At 47.3% G+C, this 26,333-nt stretch overlaps 1 protein-coding gene and 1 long non-coding RNA gene across 6 annotated transcripts in view; both read right to left on the bottom strand.

The window, feature by feature from the left end:
* The window catches only part of LRRC7 (leucine rich repeat containing 7), a 96,171-nt gene that overhangs the window by 64,442 nt on the left and 5,396 nt on the right, over positions 1 to 26,333 (bottom strand). The gene's annotated exons all lie outside the window — the stretch shown is intronic.
* LOC140684614 (uncharacterized) lies at positions 781 to 20,937 on the bottom strand. Its single transcript, XR_012057129.1, has 2 exons — positions 8,605 to 20,937; positions 781 to 8,537 (listed from the first exon to the last, which is right to left on the bottom strand). It is a non-coding gene; the product is annotated as an uncharacterized lncRNA (long non-coding RNA).

Below are 26,333 nucleotides of genomic sequence, written 5' to 3'. Positions count from 1 at the left end.
ATTTTAGCCGGTGGAAAAAGCTGCCAGCTTTGTGTGAAGATTTACAGTTCACAAGAGTTTGAGTTAATGTAACAAAGTGTGAAAAATTAGAATTTTGAGTTTTTTTAGAAAGGGGTTCAGGAGGCAAGATGGAGGAATTTGGGCGTGTTTTGTCCTTCACCTCCTTCTTCTTGTCCTCCATCTTTCGCTGTGATGGTGACACTTTTTATTGGTTTAGAGTAGAGACACACTGACATGGGTGATGGGTATTGGGAATTAATCATGAATAAATCACACGTAGTTTTTGGTATAAAATGCAAACACCGCCCTAGAGGGACAGAATACCACAATCTGACTTGCTAGACAGAATTCAGCAGGTCAGAGAAAGAAAGTTATAGATAAGGAAAAATAAAAAACCTTGAGAAGCAAAACCAATACATCTCGACTTCTCTCTTGGCTGCGGGGCTGGGAGGAAAAGACTTTTTACAATCTCGGGGTCATCTCGACCACAGAACCCCGAGAGAAAGGAAGGATGCCTGCTTGGAAGGCTGGAGAATCCCAGGAGAATCTCAGTGAGGATGGAAAAGCTCTTCAGGATCACCGAGTCCAAGCTGTGCCCCATGCCCACCTTGTCACTGAGTGCCACCTCCAGAGATGGCCACTCCAGCCCCTTCCAAAGCCTGCCCACCCTTTCCACGTGGAAATCCATCAGCAGAGGGCTCTAGAACTACATTCTCCCAACTATCCTGCTCCATGATTAATCTGTCCCAGTTTTTTTTTTTTTTTTTTTTTTTTTTAGGCAATTAACATGCTGTTCTTCTGGTACAAATGTTCTGTAAAAAACTCTCACAGCTGAGCTGTCAAACACTGAAATTCAGTGCTTTGGAATGTCAGGTTTTTAACAAAGTCCCAGAGTTTGGAAAGTATAATCAGAACTTTAATGCCCAATTATGCAATCTTAGCAATGACTTTCTCAAGAGAATTTTATCACTCACGTTGTAGACTGGGCTCAGCCACCAGAACTGCACCAAATTGTTCCACTCTGGGAATAGGAGGGCTGGATTCCTAAGGGAAGGGAGCAGCAGAGCTTTGGGAATTGCAGCTGTGGACAGAACAGCTCTGGAAGACTTTGGCACATCCTTTTCATTCAGCCACAGTGATATGCTGTGGGATTTTTTTTCACTATTTCCCCTGTTTATCCTAAGCACTCTGACAAAACAGAAGGATTTTCCTTGTCTCAGCCCATTTAGCTGAGGCTGAGATTCCTCCCCAGAGCAATCCCGACAAGTGCTGGATGTCCAGAGCCACAGCCTGCAGCCAGATTAAAAAAACACAGACAAAACCCTTGGATAAATTTACCATCCACCCACCTGCTGGATTCAGCCTTAGCTGGGTACAGGCACTGAGAGCCTCTGGGCTTTTGCATTTTGGCAGCAGCTCATAAATAACCACCAAATTTCCATTTACAACCTGCTCTGGTGACTCCAGAAAAGGAGCTCAAGCCTGGCCCAAAGGAGCTGTAATCCAGGGGGAAGGGAAATAGGGAATTTCCCATCCTGGGCTAAATGAGGATTTTATGGACATTTTCTGCAGCAGGTACCAAATATTGAATTGTTTGGACAACTACAAACCAAAGTAAAGCCACCAATCATCCAAATAAATCTGGAGGGTTCTGCCCAGGTCTGCCTGGAATTACAGCCACAACACTCCCAGCAACACTTGGAATGTTGTTACAGCATCCTCCAAATCCCAGTTTACAGAACTGAGGTTAATTCTGACAGGAATTGCCAATATTAGAATTTCACCTTTTCCAGAGCAAAGCCCTCAAACAGATGCATTTTATAAAGATTTTACTCGATTTTTTTGAACTGCACCAATCGAATATTTCCTGGATCTTTCCCCAGAACCAAACTGAGCAATCCCTGTTTGTCATTCCCACAGTGACAGCAGAGGAACTGAGGCTTTTCCTGAATCTTTTCTAAATTCATTGGACAGCCGACGATTCCATCAGTTTATTTCCATTTAAATTATCCCAGCCACCTTTCTACTGACAATGATGAAAAATAAAAACGTGGAGCAATGTCCCCAGAGCAGCACAAGGTCCCCAGTGCCTCCTCCAGCACTCCTTGGCACCTGACAATTTTCTCTGGTTATTGCCAAAACATTTTATTTATTCTTAGATTATATTATCAATATTTTTATTCTATTTTATGCTCATTTCTATTGAAACATTTCTAACAGATTGGTAGTTTCTCAGTTTTGAGACACTGTCACTTTTTAGTCCACGTGGATTCTCTCTGGGAGACCTGGAGGAGGCAGTGGAAAGAGTTCCTGTGGGGATGGGGATGTCACCTCCAAAAACCAATAAAACCAACCCAAAATACACTGAATTATATCCATTAAAGTCCTCAGAGCTGGGTGACTCCAAGACAACCCTGAATTTACTGCTTTACTACAGGTACTGAGCTCTTACAACTCAGAGAGGATTTTGTTAATATTTAATTAAACACATCCTTTCTCTGAGTTCTCCAGTGGCAAAATAAAAGTTCAATCCCTCCAGGGCCTTGAAAAAGACAAACTCATCCTATCAGGACTTAATTAAGGAGAAAGAAAAGGATTTTCCTAAACCCAGAATTGTTTTACAGCCATCCATTGAGTGGGGAGTCAGGATCAACGAGAGGAACGTGGCTGCTCCATCCAGGCCAGGCTGGACACTGGGGCTGGAGCAGCCTGGGATGGTGGGAGGTGTCCCTGCCCATGGAATGGGATGGGATTTAAGGTCCCAAAGCATGGCAGGATTTTGGGATTGAGCTGTAAGTGCTGCAGGGATTTCAATCCCCACAGTTCCCACCTCCCAGCCTTTGACAGTTTTCCAGTGTTGTCACTCAAGGGAGGCACATGTAGAAAACTCTCCTGCAGGAGCCACTGCAAAAAAAAAAAAAAAAACCAGGAAAAAGCATCCAGAAGCTCCTCTCAGTTTCCCAGGCTCAGCTTTGTGGTGAGATTCACTGATTTAAAGGCAGAAAACTGCAAACTGGGAAAGAAAAACCAAAAAAGAATCTCACTGTGCTCAGTGTCAGCTGCCTATGGAAAAAATAAGGGGATCAGAAAATGAGGAAAGGGATCAGAAAAAGAGGGAGAATGGGATCAGGGCTCTGGCCACTGTTTGAGTGGAGGGAAAGTAAAGAGAATTTGGGGTGGCACATGAGAGAATCCAAAAAGGAATAAAAAATCAAGATGGTCACAGAGAAGATGAGGGAACAGAGAGAGGTGGGGTAGGGCTGGGAAAAAAGCTGAGGAGGGAGCATTTGATCCATACAGACAGAACACATGGGGAATGCAGCACAGGAATTCAGGGACAGCTCCACTGCCTGTGGGTGCAGCAGTGACCCCAGAGCTTTCCATGCCCACCCAGAGGTGACCCCAGAGCTTTCCATGCCCACCCAGAGGTGCCCCCAGCTCCCTTGGATCCATCTGCATGAGAACTGCCCCGAGCCCAGCCCTCCCAGCGCCGCTGAACGGCGTCAGGAGCTGCACATGAACATCTGAACCTCAGCCTCAACCAGGGAAAAACATTTGGAACAGCTTGGAGTGGATCCCATTCCTCCCTCCCACCCAGGAAAGCAGATGGCATCGGGAAGATGAACAACAGCCCAACGCTCCCGAGCGCTGCTCCCAGGGAATGAACGCAGGGAGCAGCAGGGCATGGCCAGGGACCCCTCTGGGCACCACCACGGCTCCCACCTCCTCACCCCTCACCTCACCCAGCCCCAGCTGCAGGGCTCCTGCTCCTGCCTGCTCCTCCTGCCATCTTCTCCACTCCTTTGGAGCCCTCTGCTATCATTAACTGGCCTGGAGCCATCCAGTGGAATTTTATTTATTCCTCTTTTTCCTCTGCCAGCGGGCTCAGTTATAGGGATGGGCTGCATGGAATGGACACAAGTCCAGCAAGACGTGGGAATTCAGAGGGAAAATTAAAAACTGTCACAAAATCACCAAAACCAGAACCTTGTAGGATCTTTCCTCAGCCTCGCAGGATCTTTCCTCTTGGTGGGCAAAGCAAATGTTCTAAAATCCCATTATTTCAATGATAATTGTGGGGGTTTAACCCTAAGGAAAAGGGGAAAACAGCAATAAAGAGAGGCAGGATTTGGCTTCTCTGTCAGCAAAGTGTTGTCACCCCGTTTGAGAGGGTGGCAGAGAGGACAGACCTCGACCCTCCCCAGCAAGCACAGGAAAAAGCCAATGGAACAGGCACAAGGAGCAGCACTGGGAATTCTGACTAAACGTCAGGAAAAAGCCCTCATTTTCCAGGGGCTGGCAGCAGAGTGTGAGGAAGCTGAGACCCTCTGCAGGATGAGCATCAAAGGCTGGCTTTGAAGCCGAGCTGGAGCACAGCCTTTGCTGCTCCTCACCTTCCCCAAGGATCTGGGCTAGCACACCTTTCCTTCTCCAGCTGCTGCCCATGGAAATAGGTTTAAGGCAGGGCAGAGTTCACGTTGAGCTCTCCTTTCCATCCTTTCATCACAGCAAGTTTCCCTGGAGTAAAAACATTCCCCTTTCCCAAAAGGTGCAAAAAATATCCCCATTCTTCTGCTCAGCACAAATGGAACAGAAAGACAGCAGCAACCATAGTTACAGAGTCTTTTAGAATACTGAATCTATAAAAAGAGATAAAAACTGTATTTTAACCAGCTTGTTCCCTGCTCAGAAACCTGACAGCTTCCAGCCTTGAACGTTTGCTTGGTTTAAACCCCATTTTTAATATTTATTTACAGCTCATTCTGGAGCTCTCACTCTCCAAATTCAAGTTTGAAACAAAAAAAGGAAAAAAATAAATTACAGCTCTGTGCATATTTTTTACATTTGTTGCCTTCCTAGCTGTGAAATTCAGTGCTGTTGTTATGAAATTTAATCCCATTAGTCACGAAATTGGTGGTTCAGAGGCTCACAGGTTTCATCCTGCTCAACCAGCAGGTGAATTATTTTAAGGAAACACTTTGGGATTCCAACTGTTGGTTAATGACAGCTGCCAAAACCAGGCTGGAAATGCCTTTGCTTGAAAACTTTTTAAACTGGAGAAATCTTCTGAAAAGGGGGAATGTGTTTGGTGGAACGCTGATCTCACACAGTCAGAAAAAAATTAATTCAGTAAAATTCAAATAAAATTCAAAATAAGACAGAACGTTTCACTTAAATTATTTTTGGTCCAAGTCATTTCCAGCACATTTCTCCCGGCTTAATCCTCTCCAATAGTGGATTAGTCCCATATTAGGAAGAGATGAGCAATAAAATTCCACAGGTGCTTTCCCTTGATCATCTCCTGGCACAGCACAGTCCAAGGGACTGGCAGGGACAAGATATCCCCGGAATGCTCTGCTGGGTTTATTCCCAGTGGGAAGAAGGTTCAGCAGTTCCCTCCTGACCCCTCAGCTCCCTGGGAGGTGTGAACAGAAATTCCTGAATTATTTACACCGGACAAGCCGGCAGCTTGCTGGGAATAGAGGAGGGGAAGGCTTTGGGAGCAGACAACAGCAGAGCAATGTCACAGCAATGTCACAGCAATGTCACAGCAGGAGTTACCCTGGGCAGGTGTGTGCCTGTGGGGTGAAACACGGATGAAAAATCAAACCCTACAATTCTAATAAAGATTTGTACGAAATGGGTGTGTTTATTTACATGTGGGGACTCATTGCCCTTTAATGGACATGCTGAGAACTCCCGATCCTTTTCTATTACCTTTACTAATTTCCATATGCATAGAATTTTATAATAGGTTAATGCATATTCATGTTGCTGATTTTACATTACACTTACAGCTAGTTACACTTGTACTCAGTTTTTGTCAGAAAGTACAGAAAGAACTCCTGGGTCACTCTGCCCTGTCCGTTTTAAGGTCCCTTTATTATCTCTTATCTTTTAGTGTGGAAATTTGCATTCTTTCTCCTTAGCTAGAATAAGTTTTGCTAGGCCTGCAGTCACCAGACTAAACAGCATATTTAGCAAACCCAAAGCAGCACATTTCACCTAAATCCAGATGGATTTCTACCCTGTTCAATTTTCACTCTGTCTCAGGGGATGGAGGGGAATGTTCCAGTGGCAGTGGGGAACAGAGCCTGGGAATGGAATCCCAGCTCAGTTCCTTGCCCCCAGCCTTTCAAGCCGTCTTTATCCCTGTGGAAAGGAACCTTGTGCCTGGAAAAGGAACCCAACAGCTCTCCAGGAATCAGGGAATGCTTTGGGATGGAAGGGATCCTCAGCTCATCCCAGGGACACCTTCCACCATCCCAGGGTGCTCCAAACTCCATCCAGCCTGGCACCCCTCAGCTCCACAGAGCAGAGCTGGGATGGAATTTAATTCATGGAAGCTCTCAGTGGTGGAATTAGAGCTGCCAGTCCTGACCCAGGACTATTAAATTTTAATTTCTGGGGACTCGCACTGAGTCGAAAATACAAATAAACACTTGCTGAGAGAGAGAGGAGCTGGAGTCTGGCAATGCCTGAGATGAGATGGGAGCTGCTGAAGCAGGGCTGCGAGGTGTGTGAGCATCCACTTGGAACAGACGGAATTCTGAGGGGAGGATTTCACTTTGTCACTTCCCATGAGAGCAAAAAAGCAATTCTTTAGATGACAAAGAACCTGTCTTCTGGATTTAGAAGATGATTATAGGAGATGTCAGTCTGCCAGAGAAAGAAGCTCCTCCTGGTTTAGAACAAGTTTTTTCGTGACATTTTCCTGACTTAATTCTTTGCTTTTAGGGAATTTTTCTCAAGAGGACCCATCAGTTTAGAGACAAAGCCAAAACCTGGGAGCTCTGCAAGGGCTGCAGTGAGGCACAAAAATGTCCTTAAGGCCAGCTTGGACAGGGTTTGGAGTGGAAGGTGTCCCTGCCCACAACAGGTCAGAGCTGGATGGGCTCTAAGGTCCCTTCCATCCCATTATTCCACAATTTCCCTTGTGTTTTCACCAAGGGCACCGAGTATTTTTCCTGGTTTATGCCCCTGGGCAGCAGCCCAAATGTATTCCACAGATTCATTGCCTTGGCACACCAAGTTGCTTTTCAAGGGATGTTGATGCGCCTATAAAATAGTCTGGCCTGGCTTTTAATCTCAGAAAAACCATGGCAGCCTGGCCCAACCCAGGACTTCATGAGATTGGGATTTTATCAGAGATCAGGGGGGCAGCAAACAGAATATTCCCTCTTTCTTTCTCCTCCAGTGCTGAAATATTCCAGCACAAAATCCAAACCAGCCCAACTCCCCCTCGGAGTGCAGATTTTGCCCTTTCCAAATGGGAATGTCAGGCTCTGCTGACTAAAGATGAGTCACACCCAAAATCCCAGCTCTGAGCACTCCAGTGAAATCAGGGCTGGAGTTTGGCATGGAAACATCTTCTTGCAGGAGTACACACACCCTCCTAAAAGTCTACTTCCATATTAATGTGCAGCGGCCAAGCACCAGCATTCCAAACCATCTCCCCTCGCATTTAGCCAGATTTAATTGGTTTGCTGCCACAAACCTGGCTAAAAACCTGGTTTGCTGCCACAAACCTGGCACAGGTTATCCCAGGAGAGCGTGGGGACTCCAGCCATGGAGAAACACACGTCCCGCTGGACACGGGCCTGGCCACCCTGCTCCAGGTGACCCCAGTGACCACGGGAACCAACATCAACTGCTGGGCACTTTTACATCTCCGGGACTTCTGCTGTCCTGGAAACCTGCTGTAGGTGAATTTCCTACGTGTTCCCTGCGAATTTTCCATGTGTTCCATGTGAATTTCCCACACGTTCTGTGTGAATAATTTCCCAATGTTCCATGTGAATAATTTCCTATATATTCCATGTGAATTTCCAATTTTTTTTGGTGATTTTTCAATGTTTTATGTGAATTTCCCAATGCTCCATGTGAGTAATTTCCTACATATGCCATGTGAATTTCCAATGTCTTATCTGAATTTCCCGCATGCTCCATGTGAATTTGCCACATGTTTCATGTGAATAATTTCCTACATGTTCCCTGTGAGTAATTTTCTATATATTCCATGTGAATTTGCCACATCTTCCATGTGAATTTGCCACACATTCTGTGTGAATAATTTCCCACATGTTCCATGTGAATAATTGCACACCTGTTCCATGTGAATAATCTGCTATATATTCCATGTGAATTTCCAATATTCCATGTGAATTTGCCACAGGTTCCATGTGAGTAATTTCCTACATATTCCATGTGACTTTCCAATGTTCCATGTGAATTTCCCACATGTTCCATGTGGCTAATTTCCCACACGTTCCATGTGAATAATTTCCCACATGCTCCATGTGAATTTCCAATGTTCCATGTGAATTTCCTACATGTTCCATGTGAATTTCCAGCCTCAAGGGACTCCCTGCCATCCCTAAAAGCACAGAGGTGAGAATTCACAGAAAGCCAGAGGGAAAGAAGAGATGGATCAGCCCAAAGCTTGGGTCACAGGCAACTGGGCATTCCCTAGGAAGGAAAAAAGGGAAGCAAAACTTCCCATCATCGACTCTGAACCAATATCCCAGCAATGAAACCTGCTGTATTTTACATTAAGCACTGATGTGGATGTGTCCGCATTCCCCAAACACTGCACACAAAAACAAGCCCGAATTAAGCACTAATTAGTCCCTGAGATGCCGTTAAGCGTTGTGCAAGTCACCACACAGAACACTGGAGCCATCCCTGCTCAAACCCTTTTTGCTTTAACGCTTTCAAGGCTTTGTTTGAGGCCATGAACCCCAGAACTGCTGTTTCAAAGCAGAATTTCTGTGTTTTGAGAGCTGTATCAGAACAGAGCCTTTGTCTAGGCCTGGGCTGAGTTGATTTTCTGTTGTTTCAGTTGTAAGGGAGCCCAGCACGACGTGTCTGAGCCTCCCAATCCATGCAGAAAAATGAAATACTCAGTGAACTAATTAGAGGAGCAGATGTTTTTAGCACCCATGTGTGAGACTGTGATAACATTTTTACACTAATGAAAACAGCTCTTCCTCCCTTTCAGTCCCAAGGTATCCCATATTTTCTGCTTCAAACTGTCAGGATGTTTCATTAGAACAAAACAGGAGGAATTCTGACCAGAAAAAGATGTAACAATTTGCGCTGCTTAGAAAGGAAATGAAATAAAGACAATATTTTGATTTTGAGATCAATGCCTTCCATATGTCACATCAAACATTCTCAGGGGTTATTGGGACCTTCTAGTGACAAGTAATGGGCTAATTAGAGCAAAAATCAATCTATTCCACAGAAAAAGAAATGAAACTCAATTCTGACATTTCCCAATGAGAGATCTTCATTTAGGAATTTGCCGTCCAGCCTCAAATTTTGACAAGTTCAGTAATTTTTAAAGTACTGTTTGTGCAGTTCTACTCCCTTTAAAACAGACTGGGAGGTGCTGCTCAGGAAGTCCCAAGCCCTGAAAATTCGGAGACAGTAAAGATGGGGTTCATTAGGTCACTTCTCTATGCTGGAAATGCTTTTATTCCTGGATTTTGTGCCTGCTGATCCAAAGGCAAGGAGCTGAAATCATGGAGCACCCTCCAGAAACAGGGATGAGCATCTCTAAGCAGCCCTGGCTGCTTGGGTGACCTTCATCCCCTGCACATGAATTTCTGGGGTGACAAATCCTCCTTGTTCCAGGAGGATTTTCTTTTGTGTCCCCACAATGTCAAGAATAAAGGAGTTGGAAGCCAAGGCAGGATCTTCCCTGAGAGGTGGAGCCGAGGAAGGGAGCAGAGCAGGAGGTGAGGTCCCGAGCTTCTGCTGCTGTCAGAGGGCAGGGATGGGTGGGATTTTGGGAAGGAATTCCTCCTTGTGAGGGTTTGAGGCCCTGGGATGGAATTCCAGAGCGGCTGTGGCTGCCCCTGGATCCCTGGCAGTGCCCAAAGCCAGGCTGGAGGGGTTTGGAGCAGCCTGGGACAGTGGGAGGTGTAGGGGAGAGGACCTGGATGGGCTTTAAGGTCCCTCTCAACCATTCAGTGGTTAAGAAAAGAGAAAACCTTGCAAAACAAAGTTCAAAGAAGCTCCAAAAACCCCTCAGGTTTTGACTGATACATCCCTCCCACCCCAGCATACAGATTTTATTTCCAAGGAAAAGTTCCTTCCCAGCACCACAGGCTCTGCAAAGGTTGCTCCCACACTGGTACCTGCTGCTGACTGATCATTTTGTCCCTTCCTAATTGGCTTTGGAACAAACAAACTCATCTGCTCCCTTCCCAAATGCCACAATAACAACCCCAAAACAAACCCGTGACAGATGCAGATCCTGCTCATTGTTTGCTTGCATTTTAATTAACTGCAATCCAACCTTTTCCAGCAGATTTATAGCCCAATAAACGAGACAAAAGCTTCCTTTTGGAGAAGGGAACCCTTCAATGAACGGAGGTTTCATTAACAATTCCAGGCTGATCCAGGCCACGTGTGACCTTGGAGACCCAGGGATTTCCCTGTCATGCCAGAGCTGCCTGGGGATAAATGAGCTATTAAATGATAATTGTTGGGTGGTCAGACCCTGCTGTCAAGTGCAAATCCACAATAATTTGCTGTGGCAGATCTGCTCTGACATAACCCAGAGTGACATTTCTTTCCCAGGGAATGGGGAAGCCCTGGAAGCTCTGGGAATTCAGCACTCTGCAGGTGCTGCTTTCAGGGAATCCATCCCCACCATTCCCGGCCATTCCCTCCTCTTTTTGGGGAGTGAAAACTCAGGGAGTGCAGCTATGGTTTGAGCCATAGAATAATTTACCAACCTTGCAGGAAGAACAAGAAGTCACAAAAGTTTAGATATTAGAGTAGAAGTAGTTGCAAAGTAAAAGGAAGAATTTTTTAGTGCTGTACAGGGGGTTTTTGGTTTTGTACATAGGGATCAGAAGTTTTAAGACAGAAGAATTTTGGCCAATCCTGTCCTTCCTCTTTCTTCTTCCTTACCTCCATGCTTTTAGCAATGTTAGCATCCACAAATTAGTTTAAAGTAAAAAAACACCATTTAATATAAGTAGTAAATATTAAGGAAAAACTATAAACATATAACACATAATGTACCATATAAAAGATAGCAGCAGCCAAGGGTAGAAAAAGAAAAAAAAAAGACAGCAAACAAAAAAGGTGTCAAAAGTGTATGTGCCTTTACCTAAGCTGCTGAACAAACCGCAGCAGCCCAAAAACCCAAACTTTTAGATACCTTACAATAAACAACCATAAAACCAAACAACAAAAGCCTTTCTTTAGAAGCATAAGTTAAAAGAAAAGTTTTTCCACCACACAAAGCCACCCCACGACCCAAAGTAGTCTTCAACACACGTGCAGGGGCTGAAGGGCTCTGAGCACCAGGACAGGACAATTTATTTGGGGAAAAGTGGAATGGCTCCTGGGACTCCATTCCCAGCTCCCATTTTTGGTAGTGACCCTTGGGATGCACAAAGGGCTTTCACGGAGTGCGTTAAAAAAGGAACAGATTTTAATTAAGTACAGTTAAAAAGGGCCCAATTTAAAGCAAGTAGGTCAGCACCTGCTTTGAAAAGGCTGCTCTGAATGAAGCCACTGCAGCAGTGCTGGAGCTGGGAGCTTTTCATTTGCACTTTCCACCCTGAGCACAGGCCCAGCCTGAGCAGTTCCCTTGAAAATGCAGGAAGCAAAGGAAAAGAACCTAAAATGACAAAAAAAAAAAAAGGGCTACACTGTGCCTTCAAAAATGGGATCTTTGTGCTGTCCCTGAGCCGACCCAGTCATGGCCCGTAGGAAAGGTTGATGATAATAAATAAGAATTTACTTGCCAGCAGGTGAGTTCTGCTGTCTCAACACCATGAACACAACAGGGAACTCTTCTAGCAAAGATTTCATAGAATCCCATCCCAGAATGCCAGGCTGGTTTGGGTTGGAAGGGACCTTAAAGCCCACCCAGTGCCACCCCTGCCATGGGATCCAGGGGCATCCCAGCTTCTCTGGGAATTCTATTCCAGCCCCTCCCCACCCCCAGAGCCAGGAATTCCCTTTCCATATCCCACCTCTGGCAGTGGGAAGCCATTGCCCCTTGAGCATCTGAGACCCAAGAGAAATGTCACTGGTTTCCTTTTAGTGCTGATACAGAAACACAGCAATGAAACCCTGCCACCCCTAAATTTGTCAATGCCACGAATTAGGGTGGAACAAAATGCCAGAGGGAGAGGGGGAAGGAGTCAGTGTGCCTCTTAGGAGAAGTTCTCCAGTAATTTATTTTTAGGAACTCTCTCTCTGCTCTTCACCAGGAATTATTAGCTCCAGCACAATGTCAAAGAAATGCCAAGCACCAGCCTCCATCCCTTCCCTCCGACTGGGAGCAGGCACGGGAAGGGAGGCACAGGAGGAGCCCTCCTGGCCCCTGCTGTCCAACACTTTTCCTCCTGTCCTCTCCAGCTGACAGGGAGTGTCCCAAATTTCACACATTAAAACCCAGGGGAGAAAAATGCAGTGCCCCTCAGCTGGAAATAAAGCAGGCTAGGATTTAAAAAAAAAAAATCACAGGACTTGGCTTCAGGATGAACAGAAAACCCAAAGCTGGGCTTGGAGAAACAACTTGAATCCCCTAAAATTTCCCAGCCATGGAGTTCATAAGTGAAGACAATATTTTGCCAAAAATACTACTCGCCATACAAACATTTTCCTCTGAGAGTTTTGGTTTCCAAGTGGGAGGTGTCAAAGTTTTCAGTCAGCTCCAGAAAATCCATTTTAACCTTTCTAGGACAGAACACCACAACCCTTCCTCATGCCAATGTTCTGTATCCTCCACCAGCCTCTACATCCAGCATCTGCATCGGGTGGCACTGAAATGCCTCCACTGAGCACTTCTAGGGCAGCTTGGAAGGAATTCTGCAGCCTTTGTTCCAGCCTAAAAGAAGGAAAATAAGAAAGAACCCCCAGAATTTCCTTTGGAACTGAAATTCCAGTTGGCTCAGCTGTAGTTTCCAGGCAACCAAATCTCTCCTCCAAGGAGGATGTTCAGGCTGTGGCTTCGGCACCTTCCCCAGAGAAAGGCAGGGAATTCTGCCAGGAATAGCCACAAGCACAGGAGGAAAATCAGGGATGTGGGAACCAGACAGTGCCACGAACAGCGTGGCCAAGTGCCACCCTGAAAATGCAGATGGGTCTGAGAGAAAAAGGCAGAAATCTCTCCCAACAACGGCTCCCGTTCATTTGTTGTTGCGCAGGATGGAAGCTCAGCCCTTGGCAGCTGCCCGAGGCAGGCAGCACCAGTCACCCGCTCAGACAGGAGCCGGGACAAGGCCACGGCTCAGAGGAGGCACACAAAAAGCACATGGCAGCAATGGTTTTATTCAGCACTGGCGAAGAAAGCCAGCAGGGAAGGCAGCGCTATCTAAAAGCCCTGTCTGCATTATCCCCAGAAACACTGGAGCTTTGTGCAGCAGCCCCGGGGGCAAAAGCGCTCTCAGAAAGGCTTTTAAATAATATTTATAGGGCCGGGGACAATAATATTTGAACGCATTTGAAAAGCAGCCCGGGAGCTCAGGGCTGGGCTGCTCGGCCCCGCTGGCGTTGTGAGCGGTGAGCGCACACATTGTGCTCCTCCACGTCCCAAAAAACGCCTTCCAGAGGAGCTGCAGGATCCCTGGAAATCAGCATTTCACAGGTAAGGAGTGCCCCAAATAAGCTGCCCTCCCAACCCCGGTTTTACCCGTTTTTATGAGCACAATGTGACCCAGGCTTTAATGATCACTTTGACACGAGCCCAGCGCGCTCTGAAAACCGAACTGAACGAGAAATCAAGTCCACCAAGGATACAAAAGATCTGTGCATGACACAGTCCAGAATCCTCCCTCATAAATGTGGAGAGAGGAACAATTTAACTTCAGAACTAATCACTGCTGCAGCTCCCTGTCCTGGTCCCAGAATGTTCAAAACTCCTCTGACAACACCTAAAAACAAAAAGTGATTTTTCCCTTGGTCTTCAGCTGCAAAAACTCCGAACTTCAAAAAAACCCCAACACAAATCAACAGCAAAACAAATTACCCAGAACCAAGCCTAGGGAAAAAAAAAAAAATCAATCAAACGCTTCATGCAGCCAATTTATAAACAATTAAAAGTGTGTTGATATCCTGGAAGTTATTCAGCCTGCTTAATTCTGGACATTGCTGCTGCTGTGTCAGTAAAGCAGAGGGGAACAGATGCAGCAGCAGGAATTCAGCCTCACACGAGTGACCCCCAGTTCTGGGCGAGCAGCAGAGCAGTTCCAGCTTTTCCTGAAGTTTTTATGAGGGAAGGGATACACCAAGCAAACAGCACAATCAATTTGTCCACTAAGGGTGGGATAAATGCTGAGGAGCTCTTGCTGCAGCTGACAGCTATATTTAAACATCAAATCCTGAGTTCTGGCCATTCTTGGCTATAAATACCCCTGAACATGGCCTAAGGAATATTTATTCCTTTTTTTTTATCCTTCTTACCCAACACCTTCAGTCAGCACCTCATTAACCCATAAGGACTTCACTGATTTCCACTTAAAAACTCCTTAAAGCCACAATGAAACCCCTCCTCTGGATATCCCAAATGCCTGTTTGGAGAGCCCCATTCCAAGGCATTCCAAGGCATTCCAAGGACAGCTTTTCTCCTGCTCAGAACACCTGCAGGCACATCCAGCCTGTAACGTGCAATGCCACCCTCCAGGCCTTACACAGAACATGGATTTTGCTGGAAAAGACATTCCAAAGGGCCAAAGGCAAAACATTTCCTTTCCAGAAGGAACTTTTTCATTCCTCACCCTGACTGGCAGCTTTTTGGGATAAGCACAAAGGGCAGGCTCGGCGCAGGGCAGGCATCCCTTCCAGGCTGCACATTCCTGGTGATCCCCAAAGCCCTCAGGGAATGTTTCTGCTGCAGAAGATGGATGGAGTGAGCAGCAGGGATGGGATTTGCTGGAGAGCACCAGGAATTGCAGCACATCTCCAAATGTGGCAGGGTCCCGTTCTTTCGTAACCAAGGATTCCTTACATAACTCATCACTAATAATAGGGAATCTCCTTCCCCCCCCCACGTTTTGGGTGTCTTACTCACGCTTTGCAAACCCTTTCTCCACCAGAGCTGGAGTGCAGGGAGAAATCCAAGGACAGCCTGGTGCCCATGGATGGATCCAGCACGGAACAGCCTGACCCAAAAACCTCGGCATAAAATCGCCTTTTGGGAACAAATAGCATCAAGGAAAGGGATATTCCTGACTAAATTCCCATGCTGAGCCCTAAGGATCTGCCAGGAGCTCACACCTACACAGCAAATGGCCACTCCACTTTATCCTAATTATCCATAAAACTGCCCAAGTGTTCCTGGAGAACAGCCTGGATTTGCATTTGTGCCCCAGGAGCTGCAGCTCCCCAGTCCCAGGTGAGGACTTGGCTGCCACACGTCCCCTGTGCAATATTCCCATTCCTTCTTCCTGCCCCCAGCAGTGCCCTTTTCCTTTTCCCCATCCTGCCTCCCTCCCATTCTGGAAAACCAGCTTTGGGACAGCTGGAATAAAGGGCACTAAAATCTCTGTAAAAGCGTAGATCTCCTACTGAATCAAACACAACCTCCTGCAAAAGCAAAATCCTGCTTCATTTCCCACAGGAACACTCAGAACCTGGGGAGACTGTGCAGAATTTAGGGCTCCCAGAGCCACGGGCAGAGCTGCAGGAATGGTGAACTCGATGATCTGAGAGGGCTTTTCCAACCTAAACAATTCCATGCTCTTAACCCCCAGCAAGGCACTGGAATCTCAGTGCTGGTTCCAACAGCTGAAAGAATTCTGGAGGTTTAAAACCAGCTCTGGGTGAGCTGGGCCTTTCAAATGTCAGACAGAGGTTTGTGTTTTGGGGTGAAACAATGTCATTCTTGCATTTCCTGCCTTCCCTCATGGATACCTAAGTGACTTCCAATGCATTTCCCATCCAGTTATTTCTAAGGCAAACAAGTCATTTCAGGCTATCAATCTTTCAAATTGCTCTCTGGAATAAAACCTTTAAACTTTGCTTTTTTTTTTCTGTGCAAAAGAACCATTCTCCTCGCTGGAGGCGGGGTGATTAAATTCCTAATTACCCAACTTGCACGTAAAAATGTCTTTCAGGAGAACCAAACGTGCCTTTTATGGATGGAGGTTAAAGCCCAGTTTGGAAATCAGTCCCTGGGTGCCCATTCAGGAGCTACCAAGCTGCTAAAACCTGGGGAAAGTGCACAGACACCCTTAAATAACGCTCCCTTCAAGCTGCCCCCCTCAGCCCCTGCAGAGTCTGACCCCTCCAACATTCCTCGTTCCCTTCCCAGTGCCTCCCTCCTACCCCTAAATTCCCCAAAAAAGGGATCCCAGACCCCCAGACTGGTTTGGATTGGGAAGGACCTTAAATACCCCCAGTTCCACTCCTTCCATGCTTCCTCCACTGGGAGCTGAGGAACTTCTCACCTTCCTCACACCCAGAGCCCCAGAGGCAATCCCACAAAAACAAATCCCTTCTGGAACACCATCATGGCCCAGCCCTGGGACCCGGGACGCTCCTGCCCAGAAATTGGGAAGTGCTTAAAAAGAAAGCAAACTACAAAATCCAAGCCAAATACCTGCATTTATAATTGTTCGTTTCCATCCTGAAATATCTCTATTTATATTTTCTATATTTATTTATGTGTGTGTGTGTGTGTTTGCATATGGAAATAGCCCTGGGTTTGGTATATTAAGCTCTATTTGTGTGTTTACATATTTAAATTTCTGTGTGGTTTGGGTATTTATGTATTTGTATGTCCGTATTTGTATTAATAAATGTATGTATTTATCTACTTATACATGAGGCATTTATAAATGTCTGTTTATATTTATATAAATGCACATTACATAGTTACAGTTATTGATTTATAAATATTTTTTTAAATTCACCTTTTAGCTAAAGAAACATTGGGAAATTATTTTATGTAACTGAGTCCCTTCAGAATTAAAAGAGGGATATATTTTAAATAAATATATTTTAAAATATAGATTTGATAATTTTATATTCATTTTCATAGTAAAAATGTTATTTTAAAAGTCTGAAATTTCTTTCCTGTGCATCCTCCATGCTTAACTCGGAATGACACTAATGGGAATGATAGGAGCTCTTTTTAAGGAGCAGAATGAACCTTTTATCTGCTTTATTTGGTGGGTTTTAGCCCCTGGTGATAAAAGCTGAGCTCCTGGTGGAGACACAGCTCCTGACCTTCAGCTTTGGGACTCAGACTCAGTCAAAGAAAGAAACTGAGAGTTTCTAGCCAGGCAGAAGCCTGGGAAAGAGCTGGAGAGAATGTAAATAATTCTTTATCTCTTGTTTTTCACATTGTTTATAGTTAAGTTCTGTCACTGTGTGTCAAGCACTGTACACCAAAGGTGTGAGTTGTTTTCACTTCAGAACCAATGGAGTTGGTCCTCACGAAGCTCTGTATAAAAGAGCAGTGTATTTTGAATAAATCGGAGTTTTACTCTCAGCAGCTTCTGAATCAGAGTCTTCTCATTCCCGTCCTGCCTCGACAGCGACATTCTGCACCTCCCTGTTTCAGTCCTGTGCAATTCCCTTCCTCTGCTCCCACCCCAGATCCATCACTCTCAAACCCCTGCCTGACCAATAACCCCCAGCACATCATGAAGAAAATCCAAAGGACTGTGACTCCCCGAATATTTCAAAATCATCAACACAACGGCAGAAACACAGCCAATAAAGGTGAGTTTAGGAAGCACTGGGAAGCTGGGAATGCCATGGTTTAAAACAGAGATGTCAAAGGTTTGCCTTTTGCAGCCCTCCCCAGCTGGGCCTTCTGCCAGGGCCATCCAAGAGGGATTTCCCAGCCCTCAGCTCCTCTCACACCTCAGTGCCCAGCACAAATCCAGCACCTGAGGATCCCCAGCTGATCCCTCAGCATCCCACCTCAAGCTCAGGTTGCACAGTCAGCTGGAATAATGTTTATTAAAGCACAGCTGAACAGCAAAACTTGAACCCAAGCCTAAAAAGATTAAAATAAACCAGTCAAATTTGCACTGAATTGAACCACAGTATTTCTCTTTAGTTATCCAATTATCCCCACTGAGCATTTGGATATAACAGGTCCAGCCCTTACTCTGGGATTGGCTCCTCTGGGGGCAAAGGGATAAATAAATAATCATTTTTTTCCCTCTTGCTTTGCTTCCTGGGGGAATCTCTCCTCTCCTTCACGCCAAGAAATCCCAGCAATCAGCCTGATTTCAGTGGAAGGGGCTCATTCTCTCCTGTGCAGCCCCAGAGCAGCAGCTTTCCATCATTTTCCTTCTGATTTTCTCCAGACACCTGAGGAAAGGGAACAAATCCCATCCTGGTGTCTCAGGAGCACCCCAGCACTGCCCATGTCCACAGGGAGACTTCTCCAGAGTCCCTGAGCAGCACTGGGGATTTCTCTGCCTTTCCTAAAATAGATTTCCTTATTCTGCAGATCTGGAGATGAGGCAGAGCCAGCAGCAGCTGGGGAAGTGTGAGTTCCCCCGGTGCAAGGTGCACCATCAGCCCCAAAAGTCACTTTATTCCAAAAAAATTGTGTTTTCCAGCAGTGTTTTCCAAAAAATCAAGAGTCCAAAAAATTGTGTTTTTCCAGCAGTGTTTTCCTGACAACTAAATTGCCAAAAAATCCCTAGCCCCAGATGGCAGCTCCCCTCCCCTCACTGCCGAGTTTGGGTGAATTATTCCTCTTGTAAATAAGCAAACAGGGTGACACTGACTGATAAAATTTGCAGCTAACATTACTTTTCTCTAGGGTACCTTGAGATATTGTCCCTTTTTACTGCTCGGGTGTGTGTCCTGATTTATGGAGTGTTAAATCATCCCTGGACAAGCAGGGGGTGCCTGCAGTGGTTTCCAGCACACAGAAGCCGCCCTGGCTGGGGTTACACACCAGGTCAGAGCAGTTTGCCACATTCTGCAGGAATTTCCCTGCTTCCCAAACAGGATCTGGGAGAGCTCAGGCCAAAGGGCTGCCCTGTTGATCAGGATTTAGGGAAGAAATCTAGAAATAAAATTAATTTATCTTTTACTGGAGCAGTGACTATATTGATGCCTCTGTGATGGTTCTAACACTGGATTAATGAGAATTTATGGGAATTTCTGGGGGTTTATTTCAGCAAGAACTAGTCCAGGCCAATGTTCCCTTCACATTCCTGCTTTTCATGGTGCTTCCTTTCCAAAAATCTTTGGGATTGTGTCTGAAGCTCTCTGGAGCCTTTGTGTTCTGAGACAAGGACTGAACCATAACTAAAATAACACTTTTTTTGTGACAAACTGCTCTTCCTTGGTGAAGGGAATTAGCAGGGAGGAGGCAGCTGCTGCATGGAATTACTGGGGAAAATGGGATAAGGAGAATAGTCACAGGCCTGGCAGCCTGACACTGATCCTGCACAGTGCCACGGAATCAGCAGCACTGTGATTATTATTTAGGGAGAATTACAGCAGCTTAATAAAATTAATGCCAGTCCACGTGTGCCTGCAGCTCCAGGGCAGCCTCAGCATTCCTGCTGCTGGGATTAGAGGGAGCAGGGACCCCAGAAATGCATTTCCAGCTGCACGGGGAGATGGGGGGCTGCACTGAACAACTTGGGGTGAACACAGGAAGGGTTTTGGGGAGAAGCCAAATTGTGAGTGGGAATCTCCACAGGCAGAGCGGGATCATCCAGGGAACAGCTCCGAGACACTTCAGATCTCCCCCAAAGCGACTTAAAGGTGATATAAAGTGATTTAAAATCAGGGACAGGACACAGGGAGTGGCTCCCACTGCCTGAGGGCAGGGCTGGGTGGGATATTGGGAATTGGGAATTGTTCCCTGTGAGGGTGATGTGGGACTGGGATGGAATTCCCAGAGCGGTTGGAATTCCCTGGCAGTGCCAAAGGCCAGGTTGGACACTGGGGCTGGAGCAGCCTGGGACAGTGGGAGGTGTCCCTGCCATGGCAGGGCTGGCACTGGGTGGGATTTCAGCTCCCTCCCAACCCAAACAAAGTTTAAATTTAAGTTCAAGCCCTCGGGGAAAGCCAAAGGGAGGAGCCCCAGCTGCCCTTGGGAATGCCCTTGGGAATGTTGATCCTCCCAACGGAACGGGAACGAGAACATTCCAGACTATCCCCCCAGGCTTGACCAGGGTCTGATCCCTCCTCTTCACCCAGCAGGATGAAGGACACACTCACTGCTCCCTTCCCTTCCATACTGTCCTTTTTAATTCCATATATTCTCCTCCCAGAGAGCCACAGGAGCTGCTGACGCATCTCCAACCTTTTTCTTAGAGATTCATCAGCTAAAATAGATCCCACATATAAGAATAGGAAGTTTAATGAATTCACACTCCTGTGATGTAACAAGTTAAATTAAAAACACCGAGCTCGTAAGATTTAATAACAAGCCTTTTATGGCGATTTCGCTTTTCCTGCAGGAAAACTTCCTCCTACCAAAACTGGGAAGGATATTTTTAAAACCTGTGAAACTGGAAGCAATGTTGGAAACCATCACAAGGAACAAAGGCTTTCAGGGACAGGCAGAGTCCCTGAGAGCTTCTTCTGCAATTGTTGGAATTCTTACGTCACCCAATGTTGGAGCTGATCCCAAATCCAGTGTGGGGAATGGACAGGGACCTTTATTCCACTGGTGCTGTGAAACCCCTCCAGGAATGGGGACTCCACCACTTCCCCAGGCAGCTCCAAGGCCTGACCACCTTTTCCATGGAGAAATTCCTGCTTTTCTCCAGGCTAACAGTGGGAAGTACAACCTCCATTTTAGGGTGAAAAGTCTCAGGGTACGTAAAATCACCAGCCTTGGGTTTAATCCTCCCCCTGCAGCATCATCCCCTTCACAGGGTAACAAAACTCTCACCCAACCATCAGGCACAAACACTTGCTCAGCTCTCAACAAACAAAGGAAAGGAAAAAAATAATAAAAAAAATTGAAAGGAAAGTGCCCCAAAGCTGCTGAAGCGCACAGGCTGTGGTTCCTAAAATATTGAAAATATTCAGTGCTTGCACTCCCAGATTTGAAATAAACTCTGATTGATGTGAGGGCTTAGAGGGGCTTTGGAATGGTGGTGGGTGCTGGGGACAACAGGAAGGAATTCACCTAGGCTGGTGTGGAATTGAGCTGGGATCAGGCTGAATTCCAGCCCAGGCTGGTGTGGAGTTGAGCTGGGATCAGGCTGGAATGAATTCACCTAGGCTGGTGTGGAGTTGAGCTGGGATCAGGCTGGAATTCCAGCCTAGGCTGGTGTGGAGTTGAGCTGGGATCAGCTGGGCAGGAATTCCTGGCTAATTAACCCTCCTAATTACCAACAACACTTAGAGGAATGTGATTTTTGAGAGCTCAGTGTTTCTAACGAATGACAAATTTTTGTCCTCCCAGGAGCCTCCAAGCTGAGGGAAATGGTCAGAGGAGTCTTTGGAGAACTTTGCTGCTGATGTGAAGTTTAAAATCTGGATTTTAAGACCTCCCACTGGCACAGGGTGCCCAGAGCAGCTGTGGCTGCCCCTGGATCCCTGGCAGTGCCCCAGGCCAGGTGGGACATGGAGGTGTCCCTGCCATGGCAGGGCTGGCATGGGATGAGCTTTAAGGTCCCTTCCAACCCAAACTGCTCTGGAATTCCATGAAAAGCTGCCCAAAAGGCCAAAGGAAGCAATGCAGCTGTCAGGCCACGGCTGCACAGGAGGCAGGGAACACATGGCAGAGAAATCCCAACATTTGTGCTCTGCCATAACTTCTCCCCCCATTTATTTCAGAGAACACTTCATCAATTAAACTGAAGGAACAGGAGGAAAAGGCACAAACCCCACCCCCTGAATGTAAAAACTGCAATATTTGTGCTGGATGCACAGCCCTGCACCTGGCACAGGGAGTGCTGACCTTCAGCAGAACCTGAATTCCTGGATTTAATGCTCTGCCTGCTGCTCCCAGTATGGAAAGCCTCCTGAAAACACTCAAATAATCCATCAAAACCTGGCAAAACCACCCCAGGACGCTGCCTGGAGATGCCACCTTCATTTAATCACTTTCAGGAGCTGCTGATTATCTCATCCATAAAGCTCTGCTGCTCCAGGATCCCACGGGGCTGCTCCAGGCACTGTCCCAGGTGAAATGAGGCTGCAAATGTCAGCAGTGGGAGCCTGGCTCGGGGAATGGGAACAATCTGCTTCCCAAGCAGGGGAAAAGGGACAGCAGCTGCAGGGGACAGTCCCCTCCTGCCCCGAGGCCACAAACACTCCCAGCTCAGCCCAGGGACACTCAGGGGAGTGTGGGGTGGGCTCCTGCTGCTCCAAACCAGGCCAGATCCAAACCAGACCCGGCTCATTCCCAGTTCTGCCCAGTCCAAGGGCTCCTGTGGGAAAGGATCTTTCCTTTTCAGCTTCTCCACACGCCCTGGAATTGCCTCAACTTGCTTAAAATTAAGGTTTTTTTGTAACATTTGCATGTGTTGCAGGACTTTTGTTCTGAGGCACAGGATTGTGGGATGGTCTGAGTTGGATTTCACTGATTTTTTGGGGTGTTTTCACCCTTTTTGGGATTCTCATTTGGGATGTCCTGCGCAGGGACAGGAGTTGGGCTCAATAATGCTGAGGGTCCCTTCCAATTCAGCATATTCTGGGGTTCTATGAAAGATCATTTGATTCCAGCCCCCAAAGCTCCTCTAATTCCATCCCAAATTCCCAATTTGCCCGTGCAGAATAAACCACAGCTCAAGTTCTGCACTTCACCCACTAAACCTTGTCCCAGGGCTCTCAGAACTGCTCCAAACAAACCTGGCTTTTGCTCCTCCTCTTGACAAATAAATCACAAACAAGCAGCTGAAATCCCATAAAATTAAGAATCCTGCTCCAGGAAATCAATTACAAAATCATTACAGATCTTCCAGGAAACCTGGATTTCTTTCCTGGCCTGCTTCCTCAAAGCAACTTTAATCACAAAGCCCTCATCTCCACAACAATGCCACGATGCAGTTTGCTAATTAGCTTTCTCCACTCCTTAATTAAGAAGAAGTGTTCATGTTGTATCTGCAGTTAAATGGTGGCAGCAGCCACCGCTCTGTGTTTTATTTCTATTTCAATATTTATTTGCTTTATTTTCTCTTAATTTCATTTTCACTTCCATTTCAAACTCCCGGTTTGATCCCTGTTTTAATTAGCTGGGTTGTGGCTGCTGCAGAGGAAATTTGGGAAGCTTTTTTTAGGATAAACATGGATGAGTCTTTCAACAGAGCAGCAGATTCACTCAAAAGCTCCCACAGGTCCAGCACCCTCCTGCCCTGCACTGGGACACAAGGAATGCACTCTGTGGATAACTCTCCTGACTCCGGTTAAATTATGAGGACACAGAGGATGGGGTTTGACCCTCTGGGTGTTCCAGAGAGAAAGGAAAAGAAAAATAAAAAGGAAAAGGAAAAGAAAAAGAAAAGGAAAAGTTGTGGGATAGCTCAGAGTCAGATCTGCTGCATGCAGTCACAAATCCTGGGCAGAGAGGAATTAAATCAGGAAAAAGCAAATGTGGGGACGAACTTCCCAGGATTTCCTGGGAGACAAATGGTGACTGGAAATCCCAGATCATGGCTGCAAACACGTGCCCTGACACCCAAAGCCTCTCCCACCCCACAGTTTCAGGCTCCCTGTGCCCCTGGCTGGGGTGGGGAGCTCAGGAGCCAAGGCAGGCTCAAATCCAGCCAGAGGAATTCACATTTCCCCAGCCCCAGGTTAATCGGGGGGCTCACACCAATGGGGGCTCCTGCTTCACCAACCCCATGGATGAGATTCCAGCACATCCTGAGGAACAGAATCCCAGAATTCCTGAGGAAAAGCCCTCCAAGGTCCCAGCTGTGCCCAATCCCCACCTTGTCCCCAGCCCAGGGCACTGAGTGTCACCTCCAGCCCTTCCCCGGACCCCTCCAGGGAAGGGGCTCCAGAATTCCCTGGAATGCCACTCTCCTGCCTCCTTACTCCCACCCTGGTTTGTATTTCCCCCAAAATCATTTGGACTAAAGGAAAGCTGCAGAAGGAGACAAACCAGGCAGCTGCTTTGTGGGTGGATTTTCCCAGCCCTGCCCATGGATACAGAGAGACCTTGGGGATGGGATTTATCCAAAGTCACCGCTCCAAACCCAAGGTGGCTTGGGAAGGATGAAATCCAGGCTGACACTCTGCCTCACACCTACTGCTGCTGAACCAGTGCCCCCAGAATAGCAGCTCTGATGAAAGGCCTGTGCCTGGCAGCTCCTGGAGCTCCCTTTTCCACTCCTCCAAGTTCTCACTTGGTTGTCATCACAACTGGAAATGTTCATCCAGCAGAGTGAGAATGACATCCCGTTAAAACAGTGCCTTTTGCTGGCAGGTGGAGACAAGGACAGCCCTGGAAAATGCACAGCATCCCCTGGTTTCAGGATTTTCTCTGCCCAGGCTCCCAGTTTTCAGTGTGGCTTCTTTCCACAAAGGTATTTCTGCAGGAATCCTGAGAAGTGGCTTTGCTACGAGAAAAAAATCCTGAGGGAAACACTGCAGCACCTTCAGCCATGGATCAACCAACACAGAAAACCCTGTTCCATGATCCCAAGGAAAACTCCTACAGATACAGGTCCATTCACTGAGCTCAAGGCTCATGCAGAACATCATTCCCAAAATGGCACATCCTGCAGGAGTCCCTGGAGAAGGACCTGGGGACAAGGAGCTGTCCTGGCCAGCAGTGCCCAGTGGGATCCTGAGGGGCAATGAAATGTCCCAGGCCAGCAGTGCCCAAGGAAATGTTCCTGGCCAGCAGTGCCCAGTGGATCCCAGACTGGGAAGAGCATTCCCAGCAGCTCAGGGCTGGTCCTGCCCCTGTGCCCAGCCCTGGAGCACAGTCCCACCCACACCCTGAGTGACCACGGCCACTCCAGCCTGGCCTCACTCCACTGCTGCTCCTCCATGAGCACCACAAAGCCCAGAGGATTTGGGATTGATGCTCCCAGCAGGAACACCTCATGCAGCCATGGATATACCAGGATAAAATCCATTGGAAGGTGATTCCACCCCTCCATCAGGCCAAGGAGCTGCTCCCAAGGCTCTGTTCCAGTCTGGCACAGCAGTGGGGAGCAGGTCCCATCACTCTGCTGGGACACAATTCCCAGCTTTTCCCACAATCCCCAGATTTTCCTACATTTTCCTGCTTTTCCCACACTCCTGGCTGCAGCAATGCCACCAGCAGGGCTGGGGGTGGGAGCTCCTGGGCAGGACAATCCCAGGAGGTGGGGGACAGCATCCCCCATCCCAGCCCCAACTCCTGCACGGCTGCAGGGCAGAGCCACGCTCCTGCCAGGAAAAGAAGAAAACCCACTGCCCATTTCTGCTTCCCAACCCAGCCAGGAGAGCACCAGGAGGATCAAACTGCGTTAGTGCTGCAGGAGAAAGCACTGATGGATTTAGAGGGGGGAAAAAAAATCCCTCTCCATATAAGGGCTGTGAACATTTTCCCACTTAAGACAACGTGTGGGATCATATTCACAGACACAGAAATATGTTCTGTTCCCCGACACCCACGGGCCTGGAACACCAGGCTGAAGTGCTGGCAGGAATCAGAACCATTTGTTAAGTACAAAAAATGTCTCACATAATTAGGGAACTGCTGAAAGCCACCAATTTAGTGCTCAGGCTGGAAAATGTGGGGATATTTCTTGGAACAACAGGCAGAGCTGCCTCCACGCCACACACACAGCAAATACCTGGGGCAAAATCCAATTGCACCGAGATTCCAACCCCTTCAAGGATGGAGCAGGATGTCCCCAGCTGGGAGGAGCAGCAGAGTCCAGGTGCTGGTTTCAATGCTGCCTATGAAGGGAATGACCCTTCCCAGCCTCATCCCTCCATTCCCAGCATGGCTCCACTGCCATCCCAACCTGTCCCTCTGCTCCAGGCTGTCCAAGTGGCAGGAGCAGAGGGCCAAAAACATCTCCCAAATGTGTCCCAGAGCTAAAGAACCTCTGCCCCAAAGACTCCTCAAAGGTCAGCACTGGGAAGGGCAGCGGTGAGGGGAAGATGGAAGGTGCTGCTGGAAACAGAACCTGTGGAGGTGTCTGGATGGAGCTGATTTTTTTATATATTTGGGGAAAAAAAGCAAGAGAAGCAGAGATTGCTGGGGTTTGACCTGGGAAGGGCTGGAGACAGAGCTCCTGGCAGCCACAGCTCAGCTCCTTGGCCCCCAGAGCCACCAAAGTCCCCCCACCCAGAGCTGTGTCCCCTCCTGGCAGCAGCTCCTCAACCTCCAGTGGGGTTTGTCCCCCCCAAAGCCACCAAGGTGTGTCCCCCCAGAGCTGTGTGCCCTTCTGGACAGCAGCTCCTCAACCTCC

This window comes from Taeniopygia guttata, chromosome 8 (genome assembly GCF_048771995.1).
Source record: "Taeniopygia guttata chromosome 8, bTaeGut7.mat, whole genome shotgun sequence".
Classification (NCBI taxonomy): domain Eukaryota; kingdom Metazoa; phylum Chordata; class Aves; order Passeriformes; family Estrildidae; genus Taeniopygia; species Taeniopygia guttata.
The sequence above is the reverse complement of the archived record's forward strand: the minus strand, read 5'-3'. Positions and strand labels throughout refer to the sequence as shown.